Source organism: Ictidomys tridecemlineatus, chromosome 6 (genome assembly GCF_052094955.1).
Source record: "Ictidomys tridecemlineatus isolate mIctTri1 chromosome 6, mIctTri1.hap1, whole genome shotgun sequence".
Taxonomy (NCBI): Eukaryota; Metazoa; Chordata; class Mammalia; order Rodentia; family Sciuridae; genus Ictidomys; species Ictidomys tridecemlineatus.
Genome location: NC_135482.1, coordinates 155,442,259 through 155,458,618, shown reverse-complemented (window position 1 = coordinate 155,458,618; position 16,360 = coordinate 155,442,259). Strand labels below are relative to the sequence as shown.

General features: G+C 37.8%; 1 long non-coding RNA gene across 1 annotated transcript in view; it reads right to left on the bottom strand.

Moving 5' to 3' along the window:
* LOC144365062 (uncharacterized) overlaps window positions 1–15,080 on the bottom strand; it is a 162,997-nt gene extending 147,917 nt beyond the window's left edge. Inside the window, exon 1 of the long non-coding RNA XR_013423338.1 lies at window positions 15,009–15,080. This is a non-coding gene — a long non-coding RNA (uncharacterized LOC144365062). The remainder of the gene's footprint in view (window positions 1–15,008) is intronic.
* Between the last annotated feature and the right edge of the window lie 1,280 nt (window positions 15,081–16,360).

Below are 16,360 nucleotides of genomic sequence, written 5' to 3'. Positions count from 1 at the left end.
TAAAAGGAACTATCCACCAACAAGACATAACAATTATCAATTTATATGTACCAAATAATGGTGCAGCAATGTTCATAAAACAAACTTTCCTCAAGTTCAAGAGTCAAATTGACCACAACACAATAATTATGGGTGACTTCAACACACCACTCTCGCCATTAGACAGATCCTCCAGACAAAAGCTGAATAAAGAAACCATAGAACTCAATGACACAATCAATAACCTAGACTTAACCGACATATATAGAATATATCAACCATCATCAAGTGGATACACATTCTTCTCAGCAGCACATGGATCTTACTCAAAGATAGATCATATATTATGCCATAGGGCAATTCTTAGTAAATATAAAGGTGTGGAGATAATACCATGCACCATATCTGATCATAATGGAATGAAACTGGAAATCAATGATAAAAGAAGGAAGGAAAAATCCTGCATCACATGGAAAATAAACAATATGTTACTGAATGATCAGTGGGTTACATAAGACATAAAGGAGAAAATCAAAAAATTCTTAGAGATAAATGACAATTCAGACACAACATACCGGAATCTATGGGACACAATGAAAGCAGTTTTAAGAGGGAAATTTATTTCCTGGAGTTCATTCCTCAAAAAAAGAAAAAACCAACAAATAAATGAACTCACACTACATCTCAAAACCCTAGAAAAGGAAGAGCAAAACAACAGCAAATATAGCAGAAGACAAGAAATAATTAAAATCAGAGCGGAAATCAACGAAATTGAAACAAAAAACCATTGAAAAAATTGATAAAACTAAAAGTTGGTTCTTTGAAAAAATAAATAAGATTGACAGACCCTTAGCCATGCTAACGAAGAGAAGAAGAGAGAAAACTCAAATTACTAGCATACGGGATGAAAAAGGCAATATCACAACAGACACTACATAAATACAGAAGATAATTAGAAAGTATTTTGAAACCCTATATTCTAATAAAATAGAAGACAGTGAAGACATTGATAAATTTCTTAAGTCATATGAGCTGCCCAGATTGAGTCAGGAAGACACACACAATTTAAACAGACCAATAACAAAGGAAGAAATAGAAGAAGCCATCAAAAGACTACCAACCAAGAAAAGCCCTGGACTGGATGGGTATACAGCAGAGTTTTACAAAACCTTCAAAGAAGAATTAATACCAATACTTTTCAAGCTATTTCAAGAAATAGAAAAAGAAGGAGCTCTTCCAAATTCATTCTATGAGACCAACATCACCCTGATCCCGAAACCAGACAAAGACACTTCAAAGAAAGAAAACTACAGACCAATATCTCTAATGAACTTGGATGCAAAAATTCTCAATAAAATCCTGGCGAATCGAATATAAAAACACATCAAAAAAATTGTGCACCATGATCAAGTAGGATTCATCCCTGGGATGCAAGGTTGGTTCAATATATGGAAATCAATAAATGTTATTCACCACATCAATAGACTTAAAGACAAGAACCATATGATCATCTCGATAGATGCAGAAAAAGCATTCGACAAAGTACAGCATCGTTTTATGTTCAAAACACTAGAAAAACTGGGGATAACAGGAACTTACCTCAACATTGTAAAAGCTATATATGCTAAACCTCAGGCTAGCATCATCCTAAATGGAGAAAAACAGAAGGCATTCCCTCTAAAATCTGGAACAAGACAGGGATGCCCTCTCTCACCACTTCTATTCAATTTAGTCCTTAAAATACTAGCCAGAGCAATTAGACAAAAGAAATTAAAGGCATAAAAATAGGAAAAGAAGAACTTAAAATATCACTATTTGCGGACGATATGATCCTATACCTAGAAGACCCAAAAGAGTCTACAAAGAAACTACTAGAACTAATAAATGAATTCAGCAAAGTGGCAGGATATAAAATCAACACGCATAAATCAAAGGCATTCCTATATATCAGCAACAAAACTTCTGAAATGGAAATGAGGAAAACCCACCCCATTCACAATATCCTCAAAAAAAGTAAAATACTTGGGAATCAACCTAACAAAAGAGGTGAAAGATTTATACAATGAAAACTACAGAACCCTAAAGAGAGAGATAGAAGAAGATCTTAGAAGATGGAATAATATACCCTGTTCATGGATAGGCAGAACATCATCAAAATGGCGATATTACCAAAAGTTCTCTACAGGTTCAACGCAATGCCAATCAAACTCCCAATGGCATTTCTTGTAGAAATAGATAAAGCTATCATGAAATTCATATGGAAAATCAAAAGACCCAGAATAGCAAAAGCAGGAAGTGTGAATCAGGAGGTATAGTGATACCAGATTTCAAACTGTACTACAGAGCAATAGTAACAAAAACAGCACGGTACTGGTACCAAAACAGGCAGGTGGACCAATGTACAGAATAGAGGACACAGAGACCAATCCACAAAATTACAACTTTCTTATATTTGATAAAGGCGCTAAAAGCATGCACTGGAGAAAGGATAGCATCTTCAACAAATGGTGCTGGGAAAACTGGAAATCCATATGCAACAAAATGAAGCTGAACCCCTTTCTCTTGCCATGCACAAAAGTTAATTCAAAATGGATCAAGGAGCTAGATATCAAATCAGAGACTCTGCACTTGATAGAAGAAAAAGTTGGCTCTGATCTACAAGTTATGGGGTCAGGCTCCAAATTCCTTAATAGGACACACATAGCCCAAGAGTTAAATACAAGAATAAACAAATGGGACTTGCTTAAACTAAAAAGTTTTTTCTCAGCAAGAGAAACAATAAGAGAGGTAAATAGGGAACCTACATCCTGGGAACAAATTTTTACTCCTCACACTTCAGATAGAGCCCTAATATCCAGAATATACAAAGAACACAAAAATTAAACAATAAGATAAAAAACAACCCTATCAACAAATGGGCCAAGGACCTGAACAAACACTTCTCAGAGGAGGACATACAATCAATCAATAAGTACATGAAAAAATGCTCACCATCTCTAGCAGTCAGAGAAATGCAAATCAAAACCACCCTAAGATACCATCTCACTCCAGTAAGATTGGCAGCCATTATGAAGTCAAGCAACAATAAGTGCTGGCAAGGATGTGGGGGAAAGGGTACACTTGTACATTGCTGGTGGAACTGCAAATTGGTGCAGCCAATATGGAAAGCAGTATGGAGATTCCTAGGAAAACTGGGAATGGAACCACCATTTGACCCAGCTATTGCCCTTCTCGGTCTATTCCCTGAGGACCTTAAAAGAGCATACTATAGGGATACTGCCACATCAATGATCATAGCAGCACAATTCACAATAGCTATACTTTGGAATCAACCTAGATGCCCTTCAATGAATGAATGGATTAAAAAACTGTGGCATTAATACACAATGGATTATTGTGCAGCACTAAAAAACGACAAAATCATGGATTTTGCAGGGAAATGGATGGCATTAGAGCAGATTATGCTAAGTGAAGCTAGCCAATCCTTAAAAAACAAATGCCAAATGTCTTCTTTGATATAAAGAGAGCAACTAAGATCAGAACAGGGAAGAAGAGCGTGAGGAAAAGATTAACATTAAACAGAGATGAGTGGGGGGAGAGAAAGGGAGAGAGAAGGGAAACTGTATGGAAATGGAAGGAGACCCTCATTGTTACACAAAATTACATATAAGAGTTTGTGAGGGGAAAGGGGAAATAAAACAAGGGAGAGAATTAACCAACAGTAGATGGGGTAGAGAGGGAAGATGAGAGGGAAGGGGAGTGGGGACAGTAGGGGATAGGAAAGGTAGCAGAATACAACAGTCATTAATATGGTATTATGTAAAAATGTGGATGTGTAACTGATGTGATTCTGCAACTTGTATTTGGGGTAAAAAATGGGAGTTCATAACCCACTTGAATCAAATGTATGGAAGATGATATGTCATGAGCTTTGTAATGTTTTGAACAACCAATAAAAAAATATGAAAAGATGAATGAGATATGACCTTGCCTTCAAAGAACTCACAATTTTAAAAGGAATAGACGAGGGGCTGGGGATGTGGTTCAAGAAGTAGCGTGCTCCCCTGGCATGCGCGGGGCGCTGGGTTCGATCCTCAGCACCACATAAAAATAAAATAAAGATGTTGTGTCCACCAAAAACTAAAAAATAAATATTAAAAAAAGGAATAGACATACAGAGAAATGATCGCATTCCACCATAACACCTAGAGTACTGTTTTGCACACATAGGTGTTCAAAAGAGAGCTGTTGAATGATAATGGGTTGGTGGATATCAGTGATTATTAAGCATTTTATCCCATGGGGCTCTTTTTTTAATTGGTTGTTCAAAACATTACAAAGCTCTTGACATATCATATTTCGTACATTAGATTCAAGTGGGTTATGAACTCCCATTTTTACCCCAAATACAGATTGCAGAATCACATCAGTTACACATCCACATTTTTACATAATGCCATATTAGTTTTGCCACAAACCCACACCCAGGATTCTTTTCTTGCTGATGCCACAGTTGCCTGTGTCCCAAGGTCTAGTCTGACCTTCACATCAGCATCACAAAAATACTTTGAGGAGGGTGGGAATACACAGGGAGGTAAACTCAACAGTTGGCGGGAACTCCCTTGCACCGAATATAGTTCACCTCCAACTTCATTCCAGATTATGTAAAAGAGCTGCACCTGACTCACATGCTAGCCTTTTCTCGACAGGACCTTCTCATGTCCACAGAGATAGGGAATTAAAAAGTATTCCCAGGATTGAAAAATACATGTCATATACTGTTAAGTAGAAAAGCAGCTCATTCAATCACAGGCTCAACATTATCCATTTTAATGAAAAATTATGTGGATGAAGATGTGTCTCACACATTAAAAGGAAATATAAGTGTGGGAGCTTCTTCAAGAAAATATTATCAGAGGTTATTCTTAATAGTATTATGTGTAATTTGCACTTTCTTTTTTAACACATTCTTATAAATTCTACAATGCATATGGTTCATTTTTGTGAAGAGAAGGAAACAATATGTATTAGTTTTCTCTTATTGGGAACAGATTACCACAAACATAGCAACTTACAATACCTATTGAGTCATAGTTCTATAGATTTCAAGTCCTGCCAGGCTCAAGTCAGGGTGATGGTTGGGCTGGGTTCTCACCTGGAGACTCTAGGGATGGAGGCTTGCAAACTCAGCTCATTGGCCTAATTCAGTTCCTCATGGTTGTAGGACAGAGGTCCCGGTTTCCCTGGTAGCTCTCAGCCATAGATAACTCCCTCATGTCAAACCCCTCTCATACTTCACACCTGTCTTCCCTTCTACTACCAACCATGAAAAAATAAAATAAAACAAAAACAGGTTGCTGCTCAGTGGTAGGATGCTTGCCTGGCATGTGTGAGACCCATCACTGCAATCAATCAATCAATCAGTCAATCAATAGTTTATGCAATTAGGTTAGGCCCACCCTTATAATCTCCCCCATCTTTTACATATTATAAATGTTCTTTAAAATATTTTCTTCTCTTATCTGACTTAAAAGGCAATACTGAGAGCCATAGCCGAGTCCGAATGACGCATGGCATTTTTGCCAGAATGGAGCGGTTGAGAGGTGACGCCAGCAAGCCATTGAGATGATAATGGTTATGTTAAGCTGTGTATATTAGACTCCTGCTGTCCGCCTTGGCCTGCTAATTTGGAGTTTTCAGGCTACTTTGGAGTTCTCGCAGGGATTCCTGGAGAGTTCCCATTGGTAGGGGAAGTGCCGGAGGAGGGATTTCTTGTTGGTGGTTCCTGGAGGAGCCGTGTGGGTGGCATTCGGGAGAGTTCCCTGGGAGCGTGTGTGGAGCATGCTGGTGGAGTTCAGAAATACAGTTTGTTCCTGCTTCAGTGGCTCCTGATTTGTGCCCAGCCAGACTGTGGCAGGCAAGTAATCCCCCTTCTGATTAACTCAAAATAAGTTAAAATCTGCCAAATCCATTTTTTCACATGTTAACATTATCACAAGTAATATACCATATTTAAAGATCTTGCCCTTGCTTAGAAGGAGAAGGTTATAAAAAGCAGGTACACTGGAGCCTGGACCCTGGGATCTTGAAGATCACCTTAGAATTCTGCCCATATTTGTATGTCTGTGTGTGATTTTTTTAAAATCTCCCCTGAAAGTTGGGAATGGAATTGAGGGTAACCCCTGAAGCCTTCATCATACTTTCTACCTCCTGCAGAGATCAGAGATCACAAAAGAAGTTGTATCCAAAGTAAGAATCTAGACTCTGCCATTCAACTAAATAACACACTTCTGATAAACATACATCTGCCTCTCTGCATTTTGTTATGGCCGAATATTGAGCAACTTTTGACCATCTAGTCCAAAGAGATAGATATTCAGAGGCCCAATTACAGTTCTCTAGTAGACAGAGGTTTCTAACTCTCTGATTTTCTTGCATAATATGACATCACTGGATACTCTGGAGATGACCAAAATATTGATTTAGTTTCAATTAACAAAATTCCCAAGGACAATAAGCAACAACTAGAAATAGTAAGGTTAAATACATTCAGTTACCTCTGCACTTTGAAAACTTTCATCCAATTAGGTAAAGAATACAAATTCATTGAAGAAGCAGTAAATATAGAAAAGAAAGTGACTTTCTGATTCACAAACATTCAAGTTTTAAGCAAACACCCACCAGACCTCACATCCTTTTCTCCACCATCCAAATTTAAATTTTGCTATGTGCATATTTTTAGAGTACTCAATGTTGGATTGGGATTATACATCTCAGTATTGCATTAGGATTCTATAACCTTTAACTCCTCATATATGGAGATTTTCAGTAGAAGGAAAAGAATGATCCCTTTTGGAGTACTAACAGCCCTTTCTTAGTATTTTCTAACAATAAATTCAGTTTCACCTACTTTAATCTGCAAGAGAAACATGCGTGTCATGATTTTAAAATAAATTTCCTCCATTGCTACTGATTTGAGTAGTGTTCTAGTTCTACATAACTTTTATTGGAAACTCAATACATTTCTTCCATCCTCCTGCGTGATACCAATTTTTATACATTCTTACATTTTCTCACTTTAAGTGAAAGCTTGAATTCTAAAATTGAATTCTAAACTGTCAACTGTGATAATTTGGAACATTTCCTTGTTTCTAACAAAAGTCTATCAATGCAAATATCACTATGTACTATTGTTACTCTGCTGTGCAAGTTGAATAGAACTTGCTCAAAAACGTGTTACTGACTTGTAATAGTTGTTTTTTACCCATTCGCACAATCAATAGGGAAAAAAAATCCTGTTTGTTCAAAGAAGCTTATCACCCTTGACTTTTGTGCTCTGACTCTTACCTCCAATCAATGCATGCCCACTCTTCTTTCTGCATGACTGGAGACCATACATTAAAGGGGACAGAACATATCATCAAGGAAACTGTCAAAGAAGCTGATAAATACTTTGTCACAGTCTTAAGCAATGCAAATCTGTCATGGTATGGAATATAACCTGCCAAGTTTGCCCAAATCCTTACAAGTTAACCTCACATAAATGGTTTTGCTATTTTTATTGGCTCTTTAGGTGATCAAGAAACCAGGTGTCATCTTAGGACATAGCAAAGGGCAAGCTTAGAGAGAATGAGTGCCTGACATATGCTTATGAGATGAACAGACATGAGGGGGACTGGGGGGTGTGGAGGAAAAACAATCTAGAGAAGCCACCCTCAAGGAGCTTGCAGGCTAGCTAAAGAGATGGGATGTTCTAGCTTATGTTTAGAGAAGCAATCATAATTTTAAATTATTTACTTTTCATTTTATGTGTAAACTAACAAAATAATTAGCAAATTAATTTTCCCACTAATAAGTTAGATAATTTTTATACATTTGACACCTTATATCAAGGTCCCAAGCATAGTCTAATCAGTTTGTGTCCAAGTCATATTCAAAATAGTGAATATGACAGTTTTCCCAGCATAAGATAAAATGTGTATATTTGTGTCTATAAGTATTATACGTAGACATACATATAGAGATAGAAAGATAGACATGTAGACATACTTATGTGTATGTATCTCCATAGATATGTCTTTCTCATAGGTGATATAAATATATATATATGTATACATATATATGCATAGGTATATATGTGTGTGTATATATATATATATGTATAAATGTATATACATGTGTATCGTTGTGTGTGTGTGTGTTATTACAGGGAGACAAGGCAGGTGAAACACTTGGAGACACAAAGCTATGGGTGATAAGACACCATATATAGTATTACACTACACTGAATATACCAAATGTTCACTAAAGAAATTTATGGTCAAATAATAAATACCATGGGGGATGATCTGAAAGGAAAGATCTGGAAGCACTTTCATAACTTAAACACCCTAATATTTATCCTTTTTTTTACTCACATTTTTAATTGGTGCATTCTAGTTATACATATTGATAGGATTTGTTGTTACATATTTGTATATGCACACAATATAACAATATAATTTGGCCAATATCACCCCCAGCACCTCCCACATCCCTCCCTGCTTCCCCGCCTCCTTTATCCCTGTCCTCTACTGATCTCCCTTTGATTTTTGGGAGATCTATCCTCACTTTTCTTTTCCTTTTTTCCTCTCCAGCTTCTGCATATGTAAGAAAACATATGACCCTTAATCTTCTGAGTTGGATTTTGCTTTTTTTTTTGCTTTTATTTCTACTTTTTTAAAATTTATAGGTGACGGCGGAATTCATTACATTCTTTTTGAATAACAAAATAGTTCATGTTTTTTTTCTCTACTTAAAATACTTACCAAAAAAAAAAAAAAAACAGAAAACACAGATGAAAGTATATCTGCTAAAAACAAACAAACAAAAAAAACCATTCCTGAAGTCCAAAAGCCTGTCTTTGTTATTTCTCCTCTTTAACGTGTCAAGCTCTGTGGTACAGAGGCCTATAAACTAAGGAAGGTTTTAGTATTCTGCATGCTGACATCTTGATTTCTATTTCCTTGCTACAGAATTGCTGAGTAAGATTAAGAATAGACTTAATATCATATAATCACAGTCATCACTTTATTACAAGTGACTTACAAGTGACTTTACATTTTTTTCACTTTTGTGCCTTAGCACTTTGCATCTTGTAGAACCTCCTGGTCCTTAAATGCAAACCATGCTTTTTCTAGCCATATTTTGCTCAGTACAGCCCAGTATTCGGCAGATAGCAAACACCAGTTGAGCTGAAATGGTTATTTTGTCTTCTAATGAACAGATCCTGTTTGAATACTTAAGAAAGCACAATAATACCCTTGTGGTTTCCTAGGGAAATGGTCCAAATCCACTGGCAAAAGATTTGTTGCAGAATTTGCTGGCCTGGTGGACATGCCAAATGGATGATACTATACAGGATGGCTGACTTTTATGAAATGTCATTCCAAAATCAAATTTCATTGCCACAATGAAAAGAGGCGTTCTTTTGAATAAAACCGCATCTTGTACTTTTATTACCTTCAAAAATGTCTTTTGTTCCAAGTAATAAGTTAGTATTTTTAAAAATTGCCATAAGCCTATATAACCTCAGTATTATTAAAGCAGCAGTTGGATAAACCAGACTGCGTTACACATTGGGTGACTTGGAGCCAAAAAAAGGGGGAGGAAGGTGGGGAGAAAATAGAACCACTCAGGATTTGGCTGGGCAAAGTTCTTGGTGTCCTTTTTTCTAAGAAAGAAAAAGCATTTAGATGTCCAGTATGAGGCCAACACATTTGCTGAACCCAGGTGAGCTAATTCCAGTTGGATCCCTAGGGCTCTGTTCTAGTAAGGGAATATAAAATACCAGAAAATAACAGCCATGAAAGGGAGATTTTTTTTCCTTTCCATATTCACTGATTTTCTCACTGTAAAGACCTTCCTTGTGGTTCACTTCTTTCACTCTGTCTCTCCCTGTTGCTCTTCCAGGGCTTTCATTTCTTAATGACAGCCAATTAAATTGCAGGCAGTAGGCAAGGTATTAGAAAGTAAAAACTTCCTTTCCTAAGAACCCATTTGGATGCTGTGATTTGCCAGGGCAGGAGGTGGAAGGGGAGCCTCCATTTGCAATGGTAATTTTCTTTCCCTTCCCCTCCTGGCAGGCTCCAGAAAACCTTACCAGCTGGTAGGCCTTTCATTGCCATGGATACCAAGGACATCCCTTAGATTTTACAACAGATCTTCACCTCTACCATGTTGTCCAGTTTAAGGAATGCACTGCATTGCCATAATGATCCAGGATTTAAAATTTTTAACAAAGAATGTTCTGAAAAGAAGAAGACATCTATAAAACAAATGCATGCAAGACTAGATGCTTCTTCCAATGCTGGCTCCATAATCAGGATTCAGAAAAGCAGCCAGAAGCAGAGTTGTGCATAAAACTCTCCCACCACAAATGGGTTTAGAATTCCTCAGAGGATGCAAGTTGACTTTCACTTTATATAAGGTCAAGGTTAAAAGGAAATTGGCGTGAGAACTATAGTGCTTGGTCTGTTTCCAAAACCTGAGGTGTAAAGAATCCTTGCTTTTGCCTTAACACATTATCTATCACCTGAGAGAAGCACCCCCATCTCACTGAACCTCTGAAGCCATGTTCTGACATTGGGATCAGGTCTATGCAAACTCCACCCAACATGCTGCTGTCTTATGATTATTTTTATTTTCTCCCGCCTCTGGATTGCCCAGCAAACAACAGTTGTATCGTATTTAACCCACTGAAAAGACCCTCCAACAGCAATATTTTATAAAAGTTGGGATTTTCTCAATTCCATTTTCTTGGCCAAAGCCAAAAGAAATCAGGAGAGCTTTAGAGTGCTTGATTTCTCAGGTGACTTTTAAAAGGCTCTTTGAATAATAAAGAACAAATGTCCTGTTCTCCCTGCTAGCGCATGGAAGAATACAGATACCTTGTGTGAAGTTTCCTGGTCCTTCTTGTCCTTCTAGTGCTTCTCAAAAGTTCACACTACTCTGTTTTTTGTTTATTTGTTTGTCCAAAGCATAGTGTTCAAAATAACAAATGCTTATAAGAAATTGTCTATTGAGAACATTCATATGAAAATGACTTAATCCAAAGTAAATGGCATTATGTTTGAACTGAATGGTGATGGGACATTTCTTTAACTGAAAGAAAAAGAGCAAGAGAGGAAGGGAAGAAGGAAGAAAGGAAGGAAGTTAGTGTTGTTTTTTTTTTATTTAAGTTCAATCCCTTTTTCTTTCCGAGTGTAGCTTATTCCCACCCACTCTTGGGCTAAGCTTTCTCAGTAGACTTCATGTCACATTTTAAAAACCAAATGCTTCAGAAGTCAGACCCTCTCAACCATATACTAAAAAGCTCCTCTTTACTAATGACAGCAAAATCAGATATGCTGGGGGCACCACAGCATGTGTGTTTTTTTATCTTGTTTTGGAAAAACTAGCCTTATTAATAATGTTACCTTATTCACCCATATACATTGAAATTGTACAGGCCCATAATTTCATTTTAGTTAATTATAGGCCAAAGAAAAGATAACACCCATTTGTTCCACCACTCTATCTCCTGCTAATCAACTGTTAAAAAGAGAAAACTAATCAGATTTACAATATGTTATTATTACCCCATGAGTTTGGATGTTTTTGTTTTTCTGGCCAGATGCTTGCTCCATGTATTGTATCATCCAATGATGCAATTTCAATTCAATAAGTACCTCTAAAGACATAATTTTTAAAAGTAACAACAGTTCTCATTTGTTGATTATTATATACCAGAAGTATGTTGAATGATTTTATTATTCTATTCAGTCCTCAAAACTGTGCATCCAAGATAGGTATTTTAAGATAGAGCATTATAATTACACATAATACTGGGGTTCATTTTGACATATTTGTAAATGTATATAACATAGTTTGCTCCATTTCAATTCCTAGTACTTCCTCTTTGCCTCCACTCCTCCCTCCCCTAATCCCTTTCTTTTTGACTATTGGTCTTCCTTCTACTTATTCTTTTATTGTTACATTATAGTTATATATAAAATTGGAATGAATTGTGATATATTCATACATGCTCAGAGCATAATTTGGTCGACTTCATTCCCCAATTCTTTCCCTTTCCCTCCTATTTTAGTCGGCTTTTTTGCTGCTGTGACTTAAAGATCTGACCAGAGCAACTGCAGAGGAGGAAAAGTTTATTTGGGAGCCCACAGTTTCAGAGGTTTCTGCCCATATACAGTCAGCTTCATTCCTCAGGGCTCAAGGCAAAGCAGGACATCATGGCAGAAGAGTATATCAGAGAGAAGCAGTTCACATGATGATCAGAAAGCAGAGAGACTCCACTCTCCAGATACAAAATATATATCCCATAACCACACCCCCAATGAGCCACTTCCTCCAGCCACACCCCACCTGTCTCCAGTTACCACTCAGTTAATCCCATCAGGGATTAATTCACTGGTTAGGTTAAGGCTACAACCTTAACAATCATTTCTCTAAACTTTCTTGCATCAACTCACATGTGAACTTTTGTGGGACACCTCACTTTCAAACCATAACACCTCCCTCCTTGGCTCCCCATTGAAGATGAGTATTTTTGACCTCACTATCTAATAAAGAAAGTGAGGCTTAGAGAACTTTAGTCACTTTCCCAAGATTTCTGATCTAGGCTTCAACTATTCTTATTAACATCTTCATTTCACAAATGAAGAGAGGCTCACAGAGCTTTAGAGAGGTTCAACTCAAAAATATGAGTCATGTTCAGATGCAAGCAGGGGCAGAGCGTGGGCTAATACCTGTGGCCCCTCTCACCCCATACCTCATGCTGCTGCTTATAGACCTACATGTATGTCATGCTCCTACTGCCTAATTCTCATTTCCTCCAGTCTGAGTTCTCTGCCTGTAACTTGTTCACATCCATAAAGCCCTTTTCTTGACCTCAAAAACTCTGCACACCTTCACAAAATACAGAGCTCTGGGGACTAGGACATGGGGCACTGCTGGGGAGACACTTCTAGCTGCTCCTTCCTTCCTTCCACAGTGAGCTAAAGAGTTGCCCATCTGAATGGCCACTTAACCCAAGGGACACCCCTTTGTTAGTGGATCCCTGCCCCTCAAAGCCTTTGGAAGTTGAGTCCAAGAGTGATTAAAGGAACAGGCTTTTACCAAATCCTCCCCATGCAGAACTACCTGAGTAAGCAAAAGTCATTCTTCTTAAACATGGAAAGAATGTTCCCAAGTAATTTAATTTCCCTTTCCCAATTAGCCAGACATCCTTTGTGATTGTTATTTAAAAAAAAATTGAACTCTGGGCTTTTCTGAATTTATAAAAAGGAAGAATTATGGGGGAGGGGAGAGGAAAGGAGAAGATGGTTTATTTTCGCTTCTTTCAATACCCAAGTAGTGTGTGCATTATTAAATGTTCTTAATTATAGGCCACTCTAAGCTGTTCCCAGGCCCTTCTTAGGGCCAAGACGTTATAATAAATGCATTGTGTGCCTCAGGGGGGGTTCCATTGAAAGGCATCTAACCCCTGTCTCCCTAGTGAGCCCATGTAATGCTGAGAAGGTTCATTGTTAACCCTGAGCAGCCAGGAGGAATGAATGCTGTGAATAGCTGCAGTATATGATGTGTATTTCCCCCTGGAATCCTTTGTGTGCCCCAAAAAATGACCTCATCACAGATGGGGCAGCTCGAACAGAGCCACAAGAAGTGGATCAGAGCGGGAAGACGTGAAGGGAACCCATCAGATGTTTAGAATGAATCACTTAATTCTTTACACTAAACCCTTTCTTGTGAACTGCAAGAGGAGGCAAAATCCATCAATGCCAGCAAGATTTCCCCTAAACAAACTCTAGGGCTTTGAAAGCCATTTAGAAATGGTTTTCCGAACACCGTGTTGTCAGAATTCCTGAAGGGCCAGCTCTGGAGGCTTCAGCCCTCCCTGCACCTGGCCCCTTCCTGTGCCTGTGTGATCGGCCAAATTAAATTCCTCAGTGAATACAGAAGAGGGACACAGGGACACCAGAAGAGCAAGAATATATTCATTGCATTTCTATTTGTTTTCAAGGCCCATAAGAATAAGAGACATTCCACAAATTCTAAGCCAACCTGTTCTTTCTTGAATTGCGTATCAAGAGTAATCAAATGTTAGGAAATTTTACACAGCTTTTTAAAAATCTTTAAGAATTATAATGTCCACTTTAATTTTTTTGCAGTTGATAATATATATGGCTTTTATTTTATTTTATTTTTTTTATTAATTTTTTATTTTTTTATTGGTTGTTCACAACATTACAAAGCTCTTGACATATCATATTTCATACATTAGATTGAAGTGGGTTATGAACTCCCAATTTTACCCCAAATGCAGATTGCAGAATCACATAGGTTACACATCCACAATTTTACATAATGCCCAATTAGTAATTGTTGTATTCTGCTACCTTTCCTATCCCCTAATATATATGGCTTTTAAAAATACTTAGATGACAAGTCCAATTTCTGGTGAGGGTTATATCATAAAGTACTTACCAATTGCCTTTTCTTCATCTTTTTTCTAATATTTGCTATAGCCTAAGTACTACTAAATGGAAAGGAATTTTAATTTTTCATCTTGTAGTGAAGAGAATTTATGAACTCTAGGTGGAATTAGTCTGTAGCAAGAAGTTCATAGGCCCTGCTCAGCTATTAACTACCTGTGTAAACTTGAGCTGCTCACTTCTAAGTCTCAATTGGATTCAATCTATGAATTCCAGCGGTTGGAGAAAATGATCCCTAACTCTGAAGCCCTGTGTTCTGGCATCTCATTCCTACAGAGAGAATTGACTTGGTCCTTCTTAACAGCTTGTAAGAGCCACTGATGTCCGTGGAACTTTTGTCTTCAGAACCCCACACACATTAGCAAATGGGACCCTGTTTCCCATTGCACAGAGGATTTGGCACCTATATCAACTATCCCAACAAAATAACATTACTAGCTGAATATGAACACTCAAAATTATGTAATTGTTACTAGAATTCAACAAAAGTGGGCTTACCCCCATAGCTGAACAAATAATTCACAAGATGTCTGACGGCTGTCTCATACTTTGCACTTAGTTGTCTTAATTATAATTACATATCTGCTGATCTGCATGTGGGGAATAAAAAAGGATCAGAAACTGGAAAACCACTGTGTGCCAAGAGCTGACCTTTATCCCACAGCTAAACAATGCATGATTGTGTATCTGTGTGTGTGTGTGTGTGTGCACGCACACACATTTAATTATTAAATCCTGTAAACAAAAATCTCCTCCACAGGAAGAAAAAAATGCTGCCCAAGCAAACATCTCAAGTTGAGAATGATTTGACACTCTTTTTTGAAGACTAAGCCCTGTCTGGGCTCTCACCTTTTCAAACAGGGACCGCGTCTGTTCTTGCACCGCTGTGCACATTGCCTTTGGAATGCCAGGATTGCAAAATTTTAAAATTGAGTTGTGCCTGTGGTATTTGGCCACTCAGAGCAAAGTATAACACTCTTTTAAACTGGTGTGGATCCCAAGGGTGACAAGAATGTCATGTTCTGCTGTAAGAAATCTCATCAAGTGAACGTGTAAACAATAAGGAATATAAACCGCCTTGCATCATTCTCCTTCCAACCCCCACAGGTGCCAGGGACACCCTATGTCTCTCCTCTTCTAGAAGGCTTCAAAGAAAATATTTCATTCAGAGCTGCCAGTTCTTTTTCTGAAGGGACAGAGTGTATCCATAAACCCAGACTCCAAAGAGGTAGGTGTGACCTAGTTTTGGAATTTAAGGATTATTAAAATTAAACATAATGCAGAAGCCTCTGTAATGGTTGTTAGAGTTGGCTCCAAAATAGAAGGAAACTAGGGAAGCAGATTTGTTCTTTATGCAGGCCAGAATATGCAAGACAATAATGAGCCTATCCAGAGTACATACACGAAGGCTTACTGATGAAAACTTGAGGAAAAATAAGTCGATTTCCTCAGGCTGGATATTAAAGTTAGACACATCAAGCACAATATATTTATATTAATAAATAGTGATGCTAACTTGATGGGACTGACCATTTCCTCATTCCAGCACTAATGTAGTCTTCCATCATGGGGACTCCAGAAATAAAGTCTCAACAAAAGCATCTCCTTCTACAGAAGATTTTATGGACCACATGAAAATAAGTTGTGAAAATGCTGACCTAGTTAGGAGGACTTCTGCACAGATGGAGTGGAAATCAGAACTGGCAGAAGCAGTCTGATTGGCCAGCCTTGACCTTGCTTCCTGGGGATGGTTTCTGCAGAGTCTGAGGCAGGAGGAATCCAAGGGCCTCTGCAGAGGGTCAGGATGCTCAGACTCTAGGAATTTATGCACAAAAAGTGAAGGGCAGATG